We start from the raw sequence: 18,825 nt of genomic DNA, 5'->3' as shown, positions 1-18,825 counted from the left end.
TTTTTGAGCATTGGTTATCAGTCGGGGTGGGGGGGCACTAGAAGTTAGCCTTGCCTGGGGTGCCAGATATTCTAGGGCCGTCCTTGTTCAGGGGCTTTCTGAGCAGACTTGGGGTGGGCTGGTCAAGGCAGAATCCATGCAGTTCCCCCATGGTCAGAATACACCCAGTCATTTTGGTGTAGTGGTTAAGTGTGTGGACTCTTATCTGGGAGAACCGGGTTTGATTCCCCACTCCTCCACTTGCAGCTGCTGAGATGGCCTTGGGTCAGCCAGAGCTCTCTTATCTGGGAGAACCGGGTTTGATTACCCACTCCTCCACTTGCAGCTGCTGGAACGGCCTTGGGTCAGCCATAGCTCTGGCAGAGCTGTCCTTGAAAGGGCAGCTGCTGTGAGAGCCCTCCCAGCCCCACCCACCTCACAGGGTGTCTGTTGTGGAGGGAGAAGATACAGGAGATTGTAAGCCGCTCTGAGTCTCTGATTCAGAGAGAAGGGTGGGGTATAAATCTGCAGTCTTCTTCTTCTTCTCCTTCACTTCCAGAACACAACTAAGCCAGTATAAAGCAGTTTTCACTCCCACCTGGAAGTGTGCCCCCCTCCCCCGCAACATGAGCAACTCCAACAAGGGGCCTATGGAATATGGACCGAGGGAAGTGGGGGCAGAGGAGAGCAGGACCAAGTCCTGGGAAGAGGAAAGGCTGAGAGACTTGGGAATGTTCAGCCTTTAGAAGCGGAGGTTGAGGGGACACAAGATGGCTTTCTTGAAGTCTTTGGAGGGCTGTCAGAGGAGGGCCGGGAGCTGTTCCTCTTGGCAGCAGAGCAGACGACTCACAATAAAGGGTGTAAATTAAGGGAGGGATGGTATTGACTGAATATTAAGGAAAAAAACATTTTTACAGTCAAGAGTTGTTCAACAGTGGAGTCAGCTCCTCAGGGAGATGGTGAGCTCCCCCTCCTTGGCAGCAGCTGGACTAACACTTGTTGGGGATGCTCCAGGCCAGTGTTTCCCATTTGCAGGGTCGCGACCCGGCACCAGGCCATGGAAGCCTCCATACCGGGTCACAAGAAAAGCCAAATCTAGCCCCACCCGCAGCAAAGCATGAGCTCTGCTCTGCTTCCTTCCTTCCCCCATCTCTCTGTTGTGCAGAGAAAAGCTAGCCTTGAAGACTGACACAGGCTGCAAAATCTGAGCTCCGTTTTCTTTCCTTCCTTCCCCAATCTCTGTGACATAATTCCTATCACACAGCTCCACCCCCAAAGTCTCCTAGCTCCACCATCAAAGTTTAGTGGGCCACAAAGGAGAAGTGTAAAAATAACCAGGCCAAGGGGGGGGGGGGGAGTTTGGGAAACCCTGCTCTAAGCTGACCCTGCATTGAGCAGGGGTTGGACTAGATGGCCTCTATGGCCGCTTACAGTTCTTGGATTCGAGGATTCTATCTTTCCTAGCACCTGCCAAGTGTGTTTAGAAAGTGGGTGGAGCCAGGTGGGGCTTTTTCCCAGCAGGGTCTCTGATTGGCCCTTGGAGAGCTGATTTGCAGTACAGGGTTGTTGTTTTTTTTAAAAGTTGCTTTTGCTGCAGTTGCCTCAACAGCACAAGGATCTTTGCTGCATGATAGAAGGTAAACTCTGTGTGGCTCCACCGCCCTGGCCATCATTTTGTGGTTGGCTCTGTCCCCTGCGGCAGCCGTTTTGGGATTGTGTCCACCAACCTGTGTCCAAATTCCAAAGCTGCCCACAGGTTCAAAAAAAGTTGAGAACCCCTAAATTACAGCCTTCACTTCTCCCCCACTTATGACTGAGGATCCTGGCATAGCATTCCCACCACATGTTTTTAAAAGGCAACTTCCTGTCATGTTCTCAGGGCACAGGCAGGCGGGAGTCCAAAGCCAGTCCAAGGTCAAAGTCAAGCAGGAGCCAAGTCACCAAAGCAAAATCGCAAACCAGAATCAGAAGTCAGTGTCTAAAAGCCAAACGGTCAGGGTGCCAAGGAATTCAAGCAGGTCAGGATCAGGAAGGAGCATAGATGCAAGCCAGCGAATAGACTTGTTGCTTCCACAAGGTTATGAGGTCCTGAGTGGGAGTTATATGGGAGCCTCAATCAGCCTGCAAAAACTGATTTTTTTTATTTTGCCACCTCAATCAGGGTGGCAAAAACTCTGCTAGAACTCAAGGCTGAGAGATCTGAATCATCGGCGTGCCTCATGTCTTCACTCTGAAAGTTCTTTCCAGAGCTGGCTTTGAACTCTTGAGATGGGAGGGGGAGAGCTTGGAGGAGATTGTCAACAGCTGACATTGGTGCCTGGAATGTGGGGAGAGTGATTGATGGACCAGCTGCTGGTTGTTCGGCTGAGGAGCTGGCTGGCAACTCTTCCAGGTCTGTTAACCCTTCCAGCTCCCCCTTGTCAGGGCTCATGACACTTCCTTCCCTTCTGTGGCTGCTCAGTTGACTTTAGCTCATCTCATAGGTGAAAGAGCCCAAAAGCTAGAAAGCAGTCGGGTGGCTCCACTCTGTCCTTGGATGCCTGCGTCTCTTGTGGAGGGAGGGGAGGGTGTGCAGGAGATAATCCTCTGTTGTGATTTATAGGATGGTGATTTTGGGGGGCCTCTTCTCTCAGCCATGTGCACTGCCTCAGTCTCTGGGTTCTTCCTTTTGAAGTTCCCCGAACACAGAGTTGCCAAGTCTAACTCAGAAAATACCTTGGGACTTTGGGGGTAGGACCTGGAGACTGTGGGGGGTGGAGTCAGGAGACTTTCCCATTCCTTAAAATAAATAAATAAAAACACAGCAGCACAGCTCTCCTAAATACAACTGTCATTTTGTCATCCCCCAACAGCTGCCTGCACTTCCTCTCTCTCTTACACACACCCACACCCACCCCGCATGCACGGAGGCACACAGCAGCCAAAATAAACACAATTGGTGAGATTAAGCAATAAAAATTGTGAGAATACTACTTTATCCTTTTAGCAGGAGGTGTCAGGACCAAGACATTCACATGACCATTTCTACTTGATCCTTTTAGTTGGAGGTGCCAGGAACAAGACCTTGTGCATGCGAGAAAGATGCTCTGCCACTGAGCTATGACTCCAACCCCATGGCTCTCCTTTTAGTTGGACGTGCCAAGGACAAGACCTTGTGCATGCGAGAAAGATGCTCTGCCCCTGAGCTAGGGCTCCCACCCCATGGCTCTCCTTTTAGTAGCAGGGGCAAAGGACAAGACCTTGTGCATGCGAGAAAGATGCTCTGCCACTGAGCTATGACTCCCACCCCATGGCTCTCCTTTTAGTTGGACGTGCCAGGGACAAGACCTTGTGCATGCAAGAAAGATGCTCCACCACTGAGCTATGGCTTCCACTCCATGGCTCTCCTTTTAGTTGGAGGGGCCAAGGACAAGACCTTGTGCATGCGAGAAAGATGCTCTGCCACTGAGCTATGACTCCCACCTCATGACTCTCCTTTTAGTAGGAGGGGCCAAGGACAAGACCTTGTGCATGTGAGAAAGATGCTCTGCCCCTGAGCTAGGGCTCCCACCCCATGGCTCTCCTTTTAGTAGGAGGGGCCAAGGACAAGACCTTGTGCATGCGAGAAAGATGCTCTGCCACTGAGCTATGACTCCCACCCCATGGCTCTCCTTTTAGTTGGACGTGCCAGGGACAAGACCTTGTGCATGCAAGAAAGATGCTCCACCACTGAGCTATGGCTTCCACTCCATGGCTCTCCTTTTAGTAGGAGGGGCCAAGGACAAGACCTTGTGCATGCGAGAAAGATGCTCTGCCACTGAGCTATGACTCCCACCCATGGCTCTCCTTTTAGTAGGAGGGGCCAAGGACAAGACCTTGTGCATGCGAGAAAGATGCTCTGCCACTGAGCTATGGCTTCCACTCCATGGCTCTCCTTTTAGTAGGAGGGGCCAAGGACAAGACCTTGTGCATGCGAGAAAGATGCTCTGCCACTGAGCTATGACTCCCACCCATGGCTCTCCTTTTAGTAGGAGGGGCCAAGGACAAGACCTTGTGCATGCGAGAAAGATGCTGTGCCACTGAGCTATGGCTTCCACTCCATGGCTCTCCTTTTAGTAGGAGGGGCCAAGGACAAGACCTTGTGCATGCGAGAAAGATGCTCTGCCACTGAGCTATGTCTCCCACCCCATGGCTCTCCTTTTAGTTGGAGGGGCCAAGGACAAGACCTTGTGCATGCGAGAAAGATGCTCTGCCACTGAGCTATGTCTCCCACCCCATGGCTCTCCTTTTAGTTGGAGGGGCCAAGGACAAGACCTTGTGCATGTGAGAAAGATGCTCTGCCACTGAGCTATGACTCCCACCCCATGGCTCTCCTTTTAGTAGGAGGGGCCAAGGACAAGACCTTGTGCATGTGAGAAAGATGCTCTGCCACTGAGCTATGTCTCCCACTCCATGGCTCTCCTTTTAGTTGGAGGGGCCAAGGACAAGACCTTGTGCATGTGAGAAAGATGCTCTGCCACTGAGCTATGACTCCCACCCCATGGCTCTCCTTTTAGTTGGAGGGGCCAAGGACAAGACCTTGTGCACGTGAGAAAGATGCTCTGCCACTGAGCTATGTCTCCCACCCCATGGCTCTCCTTTTAGTTGGAGGGGCCAAGGACAAGACCTTGTGCATGTGAGAAAGATGCTCTGCCACTGAGCTATGTCTCCCACCCCATGGCTCTCCTTTTAGTTGGAGGGGCCAAGGACAAGACCTTGTGCACGTGAGAAAGATGCTCTGCCACTGAGCTATGTCTCCCACTCCATGGCTCTCCTTTTAGTTGGAGGGGCCAAGGACAAGACCTTGTGCACGTGAGAAAGATGCTCTGCCACTGAGCTATGTCTCCCACCCCATGGCTCTCCTTTTAGTTGGAGGGGCCAAGGACAAGACCTTGTGCATGCGAGAAAGATGCTCTGCCACTGAGCTATGTCTCCCACCCCATGGCTCTCCTTTTAGTTGGAGGGGCCAAGGACAAGACCTTGTGCATGTGAGAAAGATGCTCTGCCACTGAGCTATGACTCCCACCCCATGGCTCTCCTTTTAGTAGGAGGGGCCAAGGACAAGACCTTGTGCATGTGAGAAAGATGCTCTGCCACTGAGCTATGTCTCCCACTCCATGGCTCTCCTTTTAGTTGGAGGGGCCAAGGACAAGACCTTGTGCATGTGAGAAAGATGCTCTGCCACTGAGCTATGACTCCCACCCCATGGCTCTCCTTTTAGTTGGAGGGGCCAAGGACAAGACCTTGTGCATGTGAGAAAGATGCTCTGCCACTGAGCTATGTCTCCCACTCCATGGCTCTCCTTTTAGTTGGAGGTGCCAGGGACAAGACCTTGTGCATGAGAGAAAGATGCTCTGCCACTGAGCTATGACTCCCACCCCATGGCTCTCCTTTTAGTAGGAGGGGCCAAGGACAAGACCTTGTGCATGCGAGAAAGATGCTCTGCCACTGAGCTATGGCTTCCACTCCATGGCTCTCCTTTTAGTAGGAGGGGCCAAGGACAAGACCTTGTGCATGCGAGAAAGATGCTCTGCCACTGAGCTATGACTCCCACCCCATGGCTCTCCTTTTAGTTGGAGGGGCCAAGGACAAGACCTTGTGCATGCAAGAAAGATGCTCTGCCACTGAGCTATGACTCCCACCCCATGGCTCTCCTTTTAGTTGGACGTGCCAGGGACAAGACCTTGTGCATGGAAAAGATGCTCTGCCACTGAGCTATGACTCCCACCCCATGGCTCTCCTTTTAGTTGGACGTGCCAGGGACAAGACCTTGTGCATGCAAGAAAGATGCTCTGCCACTGAGCTATGGCTTCCACCCCATGGCTCTCCTTTTAGTAGGAGGGGCCAAGGACAAGACCTTGTGCATGCGAGAAAGATGCTCTGCCACTGAGCTATGTCTCCCACCCCATGGCTCTCCTTTTAGTTGGAGGGGCCAAGGACAAGACCTTGTGCATGAGAGAAAGATGCTCTGCCACTGAGCTATGACTCCCACTTCATGGCTCTCCTTTTAGTTGGAGGTGCCAGGGACAAGACCTTGTGCATGAGAGAAAGATGCTCTGCCACTGAGCTATGACTCCCACTTCATGGCTCTCCTTTTAGTTGGACGTGCCAGGGACAAGACCTTGTGCATGCAAGAAAGATGCTCCACCACTGAGCTATGGCTTCCACTCCATGGCTCTCCTGTTAGTTGGAGGTGCCAGGGACAAGACCTTGTGCATGCGAGAAAGATGCTCTGCCACTGAGCTATGGCTCCCACCCCATGGCTCTGTTAGGAAGGATGAGTGGCAGCGTACAACTTCAACAGGAGCCAATTTTTAGAAACTGTAATTGGCTCTTTTTCAACTTTTACAACTGGTTAATTGATCCCTGCTGGGCTCTGAGAAGCACACTGCACAGCCGCCAGCCGCTTTCTCATTTCCTGGGTCTGAAACTGGCCGGGCAGCATCTGCGTTCCATTGGGCCTGCTTTCGATTGGCTGTCATCTGCTTCCTTCTCCCTCTCTCTCGCTTCCTTCTGCATCTCAACTTGCTTTGCAAGGCTTGCTCAATCGCACAGGAGCTACAGAGCAAAACCTCTCTTTTCTCCATTGGTTGAGGCTCCTCCCCCTCCTGGTCCCCTGGGGAAGGAAGGGAAGAGCCAGAGTTTCCTTTGCCCAGTTCTCTGGATCCCAGGGGAGAAATACAAAGAAAGCACCTTTAAGACCAACAAGTGCTGATGTTTTTTAGCATGTTTTAAGTTTTTTTAAAAAAATCTTTAGTCGTATTTGTCTGTGTCCTTTAAAAAGTTTATATCTCTGCTTCCTAATCTTAAATAGGTACACACATGGCCTGGCCCAAAACAGCCTGGCCCAGCCCAGCCCAGCAAGGTATCATTCATGTCAGATCCAGCCCTCGTGAGTTTGACGCCCCTGGACTAGATGACCCTGGAGGTCCCTTCCAACTCTATGATAACACCTTCTCCCATTATCTACATCGACCTCATTTACCTTCTGACCCACCGGATGGATGGAGTCCGCTTGATGGGAAAGGTCGGGAGCCAGGATGGGTCTCCTGCTGGGTTTGGCGGTGTGTGGGGATTTCCACAAGCAGAACTTGGAGTTCCCTCAGCCCTGGTCCTGGTGAGGGGAGGCATAATTCCTTACCCCTGTACACTCACCCAGCCCCTGCAAGGAGAAGGAAGTTTTTCAGCAGAATAATGATCATAATGTTCCAGTTACTGCAAATTTACTTAGTGCACAAGAGTGCTGGCAGCAAACCCAAAGGGAGGGAGACCACTTCACCGCCAGACAGGCCAGAGGTGCAAAAAAGCTAACATTGTTTTGTGATACAGAATCAATTCCTCACGCAGGCCTCCATGCCAGCTGCCCCCCCCCCACCCTTCTGAACTCAAGTGACTCTTTCCCAAGTTCTTAACCAGGGCGGGGGAGGGGGGGAGGGAAGAAACCAAAGTGTTTTAATTCAGCAGCCATTAGCCTCCCAAACATCAAAGGGCGGAAAAAATGGAAATCCTCATTAGCTAATAAAAAGCCCATCGCTTGCTCTCTCACTCTTTAATATAATTAACAGCAGCCAGCACTTCAATTAAAGCTTTTTCAAACTTTGCTCTCTCCACTCTTATAAACCAGGCAGCCGCAGAGACACATCCCCCTAACCTTCCGTCTTGTGGCAGCCGGCTGGGCCACGACTGCGAGCCCAGGGGGCTTCTGACCTTGGGCTAGTTCCTCTCCAGCACCCTGACCTACTCCACAGGGCTGTTGTGAATGGGTAGACACTCTGTGCACCACCCCAGCAGGGCTGGTGAGTGGGAGTAGGCAAAGCAGGCAGTCGCCTAGGGGACACCACTGGGCGCCCCCTCCCTGACGCCTGACTCTGGCTCCTGACCCCTGTCCCCTTGTCCTCTCCCGTCACCCAGCTGCCCTCAACAAAGCCAAGCCACGCCCCTCTCCCCCCCCCCGGATATGTGACTTGGGCTCCCCCCTCAGCCTCTCCTGCCACCCCCCTTCCTGGTATGGCCAGCAAGCACTTCTTCTCACAGTTTTTTTTTTATAACATCACATTTTTTTTTGGAAAATATAAACATTAAACATCAGTAAATTAAAAATGTGAAAAATTTCAAGTTTGGCACTCTTCAATTTCTCTATATTTTTTAATAATGGGGGGGGGGACGCTAGTGGGTGATTCGCCTAGGGCGCGCAAAGTCTAGCACCGGCCCTGCCGCCCGGAGCCCTTTGGAGACAGCCTGGGATAAACTTGCAAGGGAACAGTAGTGAGTGGCCTTTGTGGAGAAGGAGGTAACCAATGTTCCCTCTAAGCTGCAAAGGCTTGTGAGAAAAAAAATTCTACTTTGTGAGCGGCTGGCATTAAGGTTGTGAGCTCCTGGATGAATTAGTGTGCTCTGGAGTCATCCTTCCTGAGCTAAGGCAAAAATGTGTGAGCTGGAGGCTAAAAATCTGTGAGCTAACTCACGCCAACTCAGAGGGAACAGTGAATGTAATCAGTATTTTGTGATACAGAATCAATGGTTGAGCAGGGACGTGCAGGAACGCAGTTCCAGTTGGGTTGCCATCAGGGGTGTGAAACAATGGTGATATCAGGGGGTGTGGCCTAATATGCTAATAAGTTCCTGCTGGGCTTTTTCTACAAAAAAAGCCCTGGATATAACCTCAATGGGCACAACTGCAGCAGCCCACGTGAGCCACGACTCTCCCCCGCGCAGCGTCTCAGGACATAGCAGTCCTGCACTGATGGTTGCTGATGTTATCTAAGGTTGCCACCCTCCAGGTGGGGCCTGGAGATCTCTTGGAATTACAACTGATCTCCAGGCTGCAGAGATCAGTTCCCCTGGAGAAAATGGCTGTTTTGCAGGCTGGAATGTATGGCATTCTACCCCATTGAGGTCCCTTTCCTCCTCAAACCCCCCCCTCCCCAAATCTCCAGGAATTTCCCAACATGGAATTGGCAACTCTACAGGTTTGGGTTATTCTTAGCATTTTAGGGGTAGAGGCTGGGGTGGGCACGGCTTGAGGAGGGGCAGAGCCTCCACATAGAATCATAGAATCCTAGAGTTGGAAGGGACCTGCAGGGTCATTTAGTCCAACCCCCTGCGCAATGCAGGAAACTCACAAACACCTCCCCCCAAATTCACAGGATCTTCATTACTGTCAGATTGCCATCTAGCCTCTGTTTAAAAACCTCCAAGGAAGGAGAGCCCACCACCTCCCAAGGAGGAAGCCTGTTCCACTGAGGAACTGCTTTAAACTCACAAACACCTCCCCCTAAATTCACAGAATCTTCATGCTGTCAGATGGCCATCTAGCCTCTGTTTAAAAACCTCCAAGGAAGGAGAGCCCGCCACCTCCCAAGGAGGAAGCCTGTTCCACTGAGAAACTGCTCTAAACTCACAAATACCTCCCCCTAAATTCACAGGATCTTCATTGCTGTCAGATGGCCATCTAGCCTCTGTTTAAAAACCTCCAAGGAAGGAGAGCCCACCACCTCCCAAGGAGGAAGCCTGTTCCACTGAGAAACTGCTCTAAACTCACAAATACCTCCCCCTAAATTCACAGGATCTTCATTGCTGTCAGATGGCCATCTAGCCTCTGTTTAAAAACCTCCAAGGAAGGAGAGCCCCCCACCTCCCAAGGAGCAAGCCTGTTCCACTGAGAAACCGCTCTCACGGTCAGGAATTATAGAGTTGGAAGGGACCTCCAGGATCATCTAGTCCAACCCCCTGCTCAATGCAGGAAACTCACAAACACCTCCCCCTAAATTCACAGGATCTTCATTGCTGTCAGATGGCCATCTAGCCTCTGTTTAAAAATCTCCACGGGGTACAATGCCACAGTGCCCACCCTCCAAAGCCGCCATTTTCATCAAGGGAACTGATCTCTGCCAGCTGGTGATTGGTTGTAATTAGAATCAAAGGCCGTTTTCGCACTCACGTTTTACTGGCGCCACGACCATCCTGACGCCGGCGAATCTGCATGGCTTTCGCACCAGAAGCTCCGGCGCTCCCAGAAGCGCCGGCTACTTCCGTCGCTAAGCCAGCGCAAACGGAAATCGCAAAGATGCAGGAAAACGTTTGCGCTGGCTTAGCGACGGAAAGCGCCGGCGCTTCTGGGAGCGCCGGCGCTTCTGTTGCGAAATCCATGCAGATTCGCCGGCGTCAGGAGGGTCGTGGCGCCAGTAAAACATGAGTGCGAAAACACCCAAAGAATCATAGCATTGGAAGGGAAGAGACCTCCAGGGTCATCTAGTCCAACCCCTTGAAGAATGCAGAAAATTCACAAATACCTCCTCCCCACACATACATCCCCAGTGAGCCCTGCTCCATTACCAGAAGATGGCAAAAACCTCCAGGATCCCTGGCCAAACTGGCCTGGAGGAAAATTGCTGACTGACCCCAAAGTGTCAATCACCATTTCCCTGGGTTTGTAAGGAAGGGCCATGAGAACCGAGCACTGATGGAACCTTTCTGGGAGCTCTCCAGGCCCTCAGGTGAAGGTGGCAATTCTAAATATCTCCTCTCCCACTTTGCTGGCAGTTCAAAAAATTACTGAGCTACAGTTTGCTTTTTAAATACAGATCATCGGCGCTTATTTTCAAATATTTTTTAGAAGCCACCTTGAGTTTTATGGGAAAAGCTGGATGTGACATTAAATTAAGGAGAATCCGAATGCCTCAAGGTTTATTTTAAATGTAACTCCTGGCATTTTTATCCTTTTCCCAAATGGAATGTGATTCCGGGAATGAACTGTGGGTGCAGGTTGCATTGGGGGGGGGGGTGGAGGGGAATCTACATGGTTCATTTGTCTGGAATGCAAAACCCCAGAGACCCCAGGGTCTCTCAGCCCTCTGCTTGCCCTCTCTGCAAGAGCTCACTCCATCTGATTGCCGGGCGAAATGCAAATGCCCGAGATGTACATCCCAAATAGGAAATGTTTGCTTAGTCTGTTTCCTTGGCAAGAGGGGGGCTGTGGCATGTGAAGATTCCATGGTGCTGAGGCAAGCCTGAAGACATTCTGCAGTGGGGAGGAGAGCAGTAAAGAGTGTGGGAACAGAGAGGTCTGAAAGAGCTTCGGGGGTTCAGTTTTGGTCCCATTCCCTGATGCTCAAGGGTGAGTCGCCCACCCAAGTCCTGGCCAAGCTTGGCTGATCAGGGTCAGGTCTTCATGGGCTGTGTCCTATTTAAGATCAGGCAGCAGAGTGGTAAAGCTGCAGTACTGCAGTCCAAGCTCTGCTCACAACCTGAGTTCAATCCCAGTGGAAGCTGGGTTCAGGTAGCCAGCTCAAGGTTGACTCAGCCTTCCATCCTTTGGGGGTCGGTCAAATGAGACCCCAGCTTGCTGAGGGGGAAAGTGTAGATGACTGGGAAGGCAATGGCAAGCCACCCCGTAAAATATCTGCCAAGAAAATGTCCTGAAGTGACGTCACTCCATGGATCAGTAATGACTCGGTGCTTGCACAGGGAATTACCTTTACCTTTTTTTTCTTTTTACTCTGGGCTCTGTTCTTCTTCCTGCAGACCACGAAGCCATCCTGCTAGCACAATTACAAAGCAGGAGTCCAGTAGCACCTTTAAGACCAACAAAGTTTTATTCAGAATGTCAGCTTTCATGTGCTAGAAGCACACTTCATCAGACAATAGAATGGAATGGCAAATTGTCCTAAATATAGAGAAAGTGGGTAGTGAATTAGTATGCAGAGTCATGGAAAAAAAAATTTTAAGCAGATTAAAAGAAGCACAAGTTAGGGTCTGGTAATTGCTAGTTTGGGTTGACTGGGCTAAAACAACAAAAACAAGGCAATATATGTCAGAATAGCAGATCGATGTCTATGTCATTAGGTATCTCAATATTAAGGACTTCTTGCCATTCCATCCTATTGTCTGATGAAATGTGCTTTTAACACATGAAAGCTTACATTTTGAATAAAACTTTGTTGGTTTTAAAGGTGTTGCTTGACTCCTGCTTTGTTCTACTGCTTCATACCAACACGGCTGCCCACCTGGATCTAACATATGAACATATGAAGCTGCCTTCTACTGAATCAGACCCCCCTGGGTCCATCAAAGTCAGTATTGTCTACTCAGACTGGCAGCAGCTCTCCAGGGTCTCCAGCTGAGGTTTTTCACGCCTACTTGCCTGGACCCCTTTTAGTTGGAGATGCCGGGGATTGAACCTGGGACCTTCTGCTTACCAAGCAGATGCTCTACCACTGAGCCACCATCCCTCCCCAAATATGAACATATGAAGCTGCCTTCTACTGAATCAGACCCCCCCCCTCTGTCCATCAAAGTCAGTCTTGTCTACTCAGACTGGCAGCAGCTCTCCAAGGTCTCAAGCTGAGGTTTCTCACACCTATTTGCCTGGACCGTTTTTGGAGATGCCGAGAATTGAACCTGGGACCTTCTGCTTACCAAGCAGATGCTCTACCACTGAGCCACTGTCCCTCCCCTAACACAATTACAGTTTTAAAAAAAAACCCTTAAAACATGCTTAAAACATTAGCACTTGTTCGAGGTTGAGGGGAAGGGGGGGACAGGACCGCACCCTGCAGAACCCCTCAGGACAAATCCCACACTGATGCTGCCTGGTCTCTGATGGGAAGTGGGTCTCAGAGCAGAGCTGGATTAACAATGAGGCCAAGTAGGCACTGCCTATGGGCCCCCACGCCTTTAACGGCCCTGGACTGGTTTCCCCCCAGCTTGCAGCCCTCCCAGCCTGCACACACAACCAGCAACTGAGCTGCTCCTTTGCCCGGCTTGCCTGGTGTGGCTGCCACTAGTGTTGCGGGCACGTTTGCCTCTCTCTGCCTTAGGGTTGCCAAGTCCAACTCAAGAAATATCTGGGGACTTTGGGGGTGGAGCCAGGAGACATTGGGGGTGCAGCCAAGAGCAAGGTTGTGACAAGCATCATTGAACTCCAAAGGGAGTTCTGGCTATCACATTTAAAGGGACCGCACACCTTTTAAATGCCTTCCCTCCATTGGAAATAATGAAGGATAGGGATGTCTTCTTTTGGGGCTCATAGAATTGGACTTCCTGGTCCAATCCTTTCGAAACTTGGCGGGTATTTTGGGAAGAGGCATCAGATGCGATGCTGAAAATTTTGTGCCCCTACCTTAGAAAACAGCTCCCTCAGAGCCCCAGATACCCGCAGATCAATCTTCCATTCTACTCTATGGGAATCGGTCTCCGTAGGGAATCATGGAGTGCCCAGCAGCATTTCCCTCCCTCCCACCCTCCACCCCACTTTCTGATGACCTTGGAGCGGGGGCAGGGCCTCCAAACCAGGGGATCTCCTGCCCCCACCTGCGGATTGGCAACCCTACTCTGCCTCTCCCCTGCAGCTTAGTGAAAGGGGCCTTTAAGGGGTCGTGGTGGTAGGGCGGGCGCTTTGCAAGGGCCCCCCCAAGATTTTGACTGCCCAGAGGGCCTCCACAGGGTTTAATCCGGCACTGTCTCAGACGGTAGGCAGGCTGACCTGCACTAGAACAGATGCCCCAAGGGCTTTGCCTGACCAGCATCCCCCTGGGCCTCCTGCCATGGAAACAGGGCCTCCGTCCGGCAGCATCCATCCACCCTGAGGCCCCCCTTCTCTCCCCTTGACCCGCACAGGCCAATGTTTCCCTGGCCATAACCCCCTGGAAGGTCAAGCTCCATCCTCCTCATCCTGTGGAAAGAAGCCGGCCCACGTCCTCCCCTCCCCTCCCCTCCCTGCCTTTCCAGCCTATTGTTCCCTGGCAGGGAATTTGGCCAGCTGCCTGGGCCCTCTTCCCCTCCACCTGGAGGCAGATTCTGGGCAGCTTGCCCTGGTGTCCCTTGCCAGGCCTGGCGAACGCTGCTGTTGCTCTTGCACAGCACACCAGAGCTGTCAGGCTGGGAACAGCTGGGTGGGATCTGCCGAAAGGCAGGCGGGCAGGCGGAGGGGCTCTCTGGCTCCCATCTGCTGCCTCGACAAGAGGGCCCCTGTTTCAACGGCTCCAGCCTTGGCGCGCAGTGTCACCAGGAGGAGCAGGCGGGGAGACAAGGGCTTGCTTGGGCTAGGCAGAAGAGGCAAGCTCAAAGCTCAGTGCATGGCAGCTCCCGGCTAGGGCTCCCAAGCTCCCCGTCTGGGCAGGGTTTCTCACTGGGCCAGTGGGATGTCACTGTGGGGTTGCCAAGTCCAATTCAAGTAAAATCTGGGGACTTTGGGGGCGGAACCAGGAGACTTTGGGGGCAGAGCCAGGAGACATTGGGGGCGGAGCCAGGAACAAGGGTGTGACAAGCATCACTGAACTCCAAAGGGAGTTCTGACCATCACATTGAAAGGGACAGCACACCTTTTTAGATGCCTTCCTTCCATAGGAAATAATGGAGAGGGGCATCTTCTTTAGGGGCTCATAGAATTGGACCCCCTGGTCCAGTCGTTTTGAAACTTGGGGGGTGTTTTGGGGAGAGGCACTAGATGCTATACTGAAAATTTGGTGCCTCTACCTCAAAAATCAGCCCCCCCAGACCCCCAATACCTCCAGATCAACTCATTATACCCTATGAGAATCGATCTCCACATAGGGAATAACGAAGTGCCCAGCAGACATCCCCCCCCCCCATTTCTGGCGACTCTGAAGCGAGGGATTGGCCTCTCTACTCACGACTTGCTGCCAACTTCTTCAAAGTAACACAGATACCCCATCCCAAGAGGAAAGCTTTCCAATCGGAGACTGAAGCCTCTGGAGGTGGAAAGTCACATGGTGGCTGTGGGGGTGAGGCTTCCCCCCGATGACCAGCTGACTGGGGCAGGGAGGAGCCTGGGAAAGCAGGAGAACCCTCACTGGGACCTGGGGATTGGCAAGCCTATGTCACTGGCACGATGATGTCACCCACGAGTGACATCATCATGTCGTGACGTCGTGCACTGGCCGCTCCAGGCGTTTCCAGGGAAAATCTATGGTTTTCCCGGATGCAGTAGCAATTTGGGAGGGAAAATACTATGGTACAATAGGTACGATAGAGTTTTCCCTCCCAAAATGTTAGAGCATCTGGGAAAACCATAGAGTTTTCCTGGAAATGCCAAGAGTGGCCGGCATGTGACATCGCCGGCGCAATGACGGCGTTCACGGGTGACATCATTGCGCCAGTGACAGCCAGAGGCTGTGGGGGACTTGGCAACCTTACTCCCTGCTGCATGCCATTCAGGGCTTTTTTGTAGCAGGAACTCCTTTGCATAGTAGGCCACAGCCCCTGATGTAGCTAATCCTCCAAGAGCTTATAGTAGGCCCTGTAACAGCCATTTGGAGCCCCAGATACCCATGGATCAATTCTCCATTATATCCTATGGGAATCGATCGTAAGGTACAATGGAGTGCCCAGCAGGTAGAAAGCCAAATTTGCAGCATAGCATCCAGTGCCTCTCCCCAAAGTACCCTCCAAGTTTCAACAAGATTGGACCAGGGGTTCCAGTTCTATGAGCCCCAAAAGAAGGTGCCCCTACCCTTTGTTATTTCGAGTGGAGGGGAGGCATTTAAAAGTTGTGCCGTCCCTTTCAATGTGAGGGCCAGAACTCCCTTTGGAGTTCAATGATGCTTGTCACACCCTTGCTCCTGGCTCCACCCCCAAAGTCTCCTGGCTCCATCCCCAAAGTCCCCAGATATTGCTTGAATTGAACTTGGCAACCCTATTTCCAATGGAAGCAAGTTATTTAAAAGGTGTGATGGCCAGGCCTCCCTTTGGAGTTCAATGATACTTGTTACACCCTTGCTCCTGGCTCTGCCCCAATGTCTCCTGGCTCCACCCCCAAAGTCTCCTGGCTCCGTCCCCAAAGTCCCCAGATATTGCTTGAATTGGACTTGGCAACCCTGTGTCCCAAGCTGGATGGCCAAGCAGCTGCTCTGCATCACGGGGCCTCAGGCAGGGCCCCTCCCCAAGGCGTGTCCCCCCCCCCAGCCTGCCCCAGACAGCCCACCAACCCAGGCCTCCCCCCCAGCCCCAGCTGGCCTGGCAGTCTGAGCAGATACCCCCCCAGCCCCTCTATCCGGCCCTGCGCCTGCTCCACTGCTGCTCCTAATCCCCCCCCCCCAGGAGGGCTGAGTTTAAAAGGGGATTATTGGCATTTATGCACTTTGCGCTTTGTGGGATTGTTCCGGGGTCACCATCTGAGCCGAGGGAACAATAACACTCCTCCTCTTCGTTCGGCTGCCCCTGCCAGCCGCTTGGCAGATGGACAAGTTGATGGCTTAAGATGCAGAGCAGCAAGAAGGGAGCCTTGGCACGGGCAGGCTGGCATAGTGGGAGACCCGGGTTCGAATCCCCACTTTGCTGTGGAAGCTCGCTGGGTGACCTTGGGCTAGTCACACCCTCTCAGACCTGCCTACCTCACAGTGTCCTGGGAAGGACACAAGGGAGGGGAGGAGACAGATGCCGGCCGCTTTGGATCCCAGTTCTAGAGAACGATGGGGACTCCGGGCTTTTTCTGTAGCAGGGGCTCCTTTGCCTATTAGGCCACACCCCTCTAATGTAGCCAATCCTCCAAGAGCTTACAGGGCTCTTCATACAGGGCCTGCTGTAACTGCCAGGAGGACTGGCTACATCAGGGGGCGTGGCCTAATAGGCAAAGGAGTTGCTGCTACAAAAAAAGCCCTGGATGGGGTATAAGAAGAAGAATTGAAGAAGAATTGCAGATTTATACCCTGTCCTTCTCTCTGAATCAGAGACTCAGAGTGGCTCACAATCTCCTTTATCTTCTCCCCCCCACAACAGACACCCTGTGAGGTGGATGGGGCTGAGAGAGCTCTGACAGCAGCTGCCCTTTCAAGGATAACCTCTGCGAGAGCTCTGTCTGACCCAAGGCCATTCCAGCAGCTGCAAGTGGAGGAGTGGGGAATCAAACCCGGTTCTCCAAGATAAGAGTCCGCGCACTTCACCACTACACCAAATGAAGTTAAATAATATATTTGCCCCAGATCTGAAGCCAGTTTCTGGGCCTGGCTGACACCGAGCTGCCCGTTTCTCATGAGGCAGAGTGGGAACGTGTTTGCCTTTACAGAGTAGCAAGAGCCATAGGCTTGCCAACATCCAGGTGGGGCCTGGAGATGTCCTGGAGTGACGACCGCTCTCCAGACAACAGAGGTCAGTTCCCCTGCAGAAAATGGCTGCTTTGGAGGGTGGACTCAGCGGCAATGTGCACTGCTAAAGTCCCTCCTCTCCCCAAATCCCTGCCCCCCCAGGCTCCATCCCCAACATCTCCAGGAATTTCCCAACCCAGAGCTGGCAACCGTGTGCAAGATTCTCGGTTCCTTTGTCCCTGCTGGTGCCAGGGGCAGGACTGGGCATGACATAGGAAACCGATGCTATGTAGGTTTGCCCAGGACTTTTTTTGTAGCAGGAACTCCTTTGCATATTAGACCGCACCCCCCTAATGTAGCCAATCCTCTTGGAGTTTACAGTAGGCCCTGTAAGAAGAGCCTTGTAAGCTCCTGGAGGATTGGCTACCTCAGGGGGTGTGGCCTAATATGCAAAGGAGTTCCTGCTACACAAAAAGCCCTGGGTTTGCCAGTCTCCAGGCTAGGCCTGGAGATCTCCCAGAGTGCCAGTTTATTCTCAGACTACAAAGACCAGCTCCCCTGGAGAGGGCAGGTTCCCATTCTCCACAGGACTCCTCCAGGTTCTCCAAGAATTTCTCAGGCAGGAGTTGGCAACCCCAGCTATTGCACAAACAGGGACTCCTCTGTTTCAAAGGAGGGGCCCCGGGGGATCTGGCCAGCTCTGTGGAACTTTATGGAGAAGATATCTGTGGTGGGGGCAGGTCTGCGCCCAGTTTGACCCTGAAGCTGAAAAGCTCCTTTGTTGTTTCTGGAAGCAAGATGGAAACCTCTTTCCCCACTCACGGATCGCCAGTCAGCAAGCCTGTTTGGATGCCCTCCGTTTGTCTCTCCAGCTGCACAGAAACTCTGGCATGAACATTTCTAACCAACAGCAGAATGCAGGTGCACCGCATTTTAAGGAGGATATAGAGAAGCCGGAACGGGTCCAGAGGAAAGCAACGAAGATGGTGAGGGGGTCTGGAGACCAAGTTCTATGAAGAAAGGTTGAAGGAGAATTTGTGGACATTCAATGAAATTGCTGAGCAGTTGGGTTATAACGGATAAAAGGAAGTCCTTATTAACACAGGGGATTCACTGCCACAGGAGGTGCTAGTGGCTGCAAGCATAGCCAGCTTCAAGAGGGAATTAGATAAGCATATGGAGCAGAGGTCCATCAGAGCCTATTAGCTACAGCATATTGTTGGAATTCTCTGTCTCGGGCAGTTATGCTCTGTATTCGTGGTGCTTGGGAGGGGGCACAGTAGGAGGGCTTCTAACCCCACTGGTGGACCTCCTGATGGCACTTGGGTTTTTTGGTCACTGTGTGACACAGAGTGTTGGACTGCATGGGCCATTGGCCTGATCCAACATGGCTTCTCTTATGTTCTTATGAGCTGGGCATGTTTAGCTTGGAGAGGAGGCGGCTGAGAGTTGATAGGATCAGCATCTTCAAGTACTTGAAGGGCTGTCATATGAGGATGGTGTGGAATTGTTTTCTGAGGCCCCAGAAGGTAGGATCAGAACCAACGGGTTGAAATTAAATCAAAAGAGTTTCCGGCTCAACATTAGGAAGAACTTCCTGACCGTTAGAGCGGTTCCTCAGTGGAACAGGCTTCCTCCTCAGGAGGTGGTGGGCTCTCCTTCCTTGGAGGTTTTTAAACCGAGGCTAGATGGCCATCTGACAGCAATGAAGATCCTGTGAATTTAGGTGGAGGTGTTTGTGAGTTTCCTGCCTTGTGCAGGGTGTTGGACTAGATGACCCTGGAGG

This window comes from Heteronotia binoei, chromosome 14 (assembly GCF_032191835.1).
Source record: "Heteronotia binoei isolate CCM8104 ecotype False Entrance Well chromosome 14, APGP_CSIRO_Hbin_v1, whole genome shotgun sequence".
Taxonomy (NCBI): domain Eukaryota; kingdom Metazoa; phylum Chordata; class Lepidosauria; order Squamata; family Gekkonidae; genus Heteronotia; species Heteronotia binoei.
The sequence above is the reverse complement of the archived record's forward strand: the minus strand, read 5'-3'. Positions refer to the sequence as shown.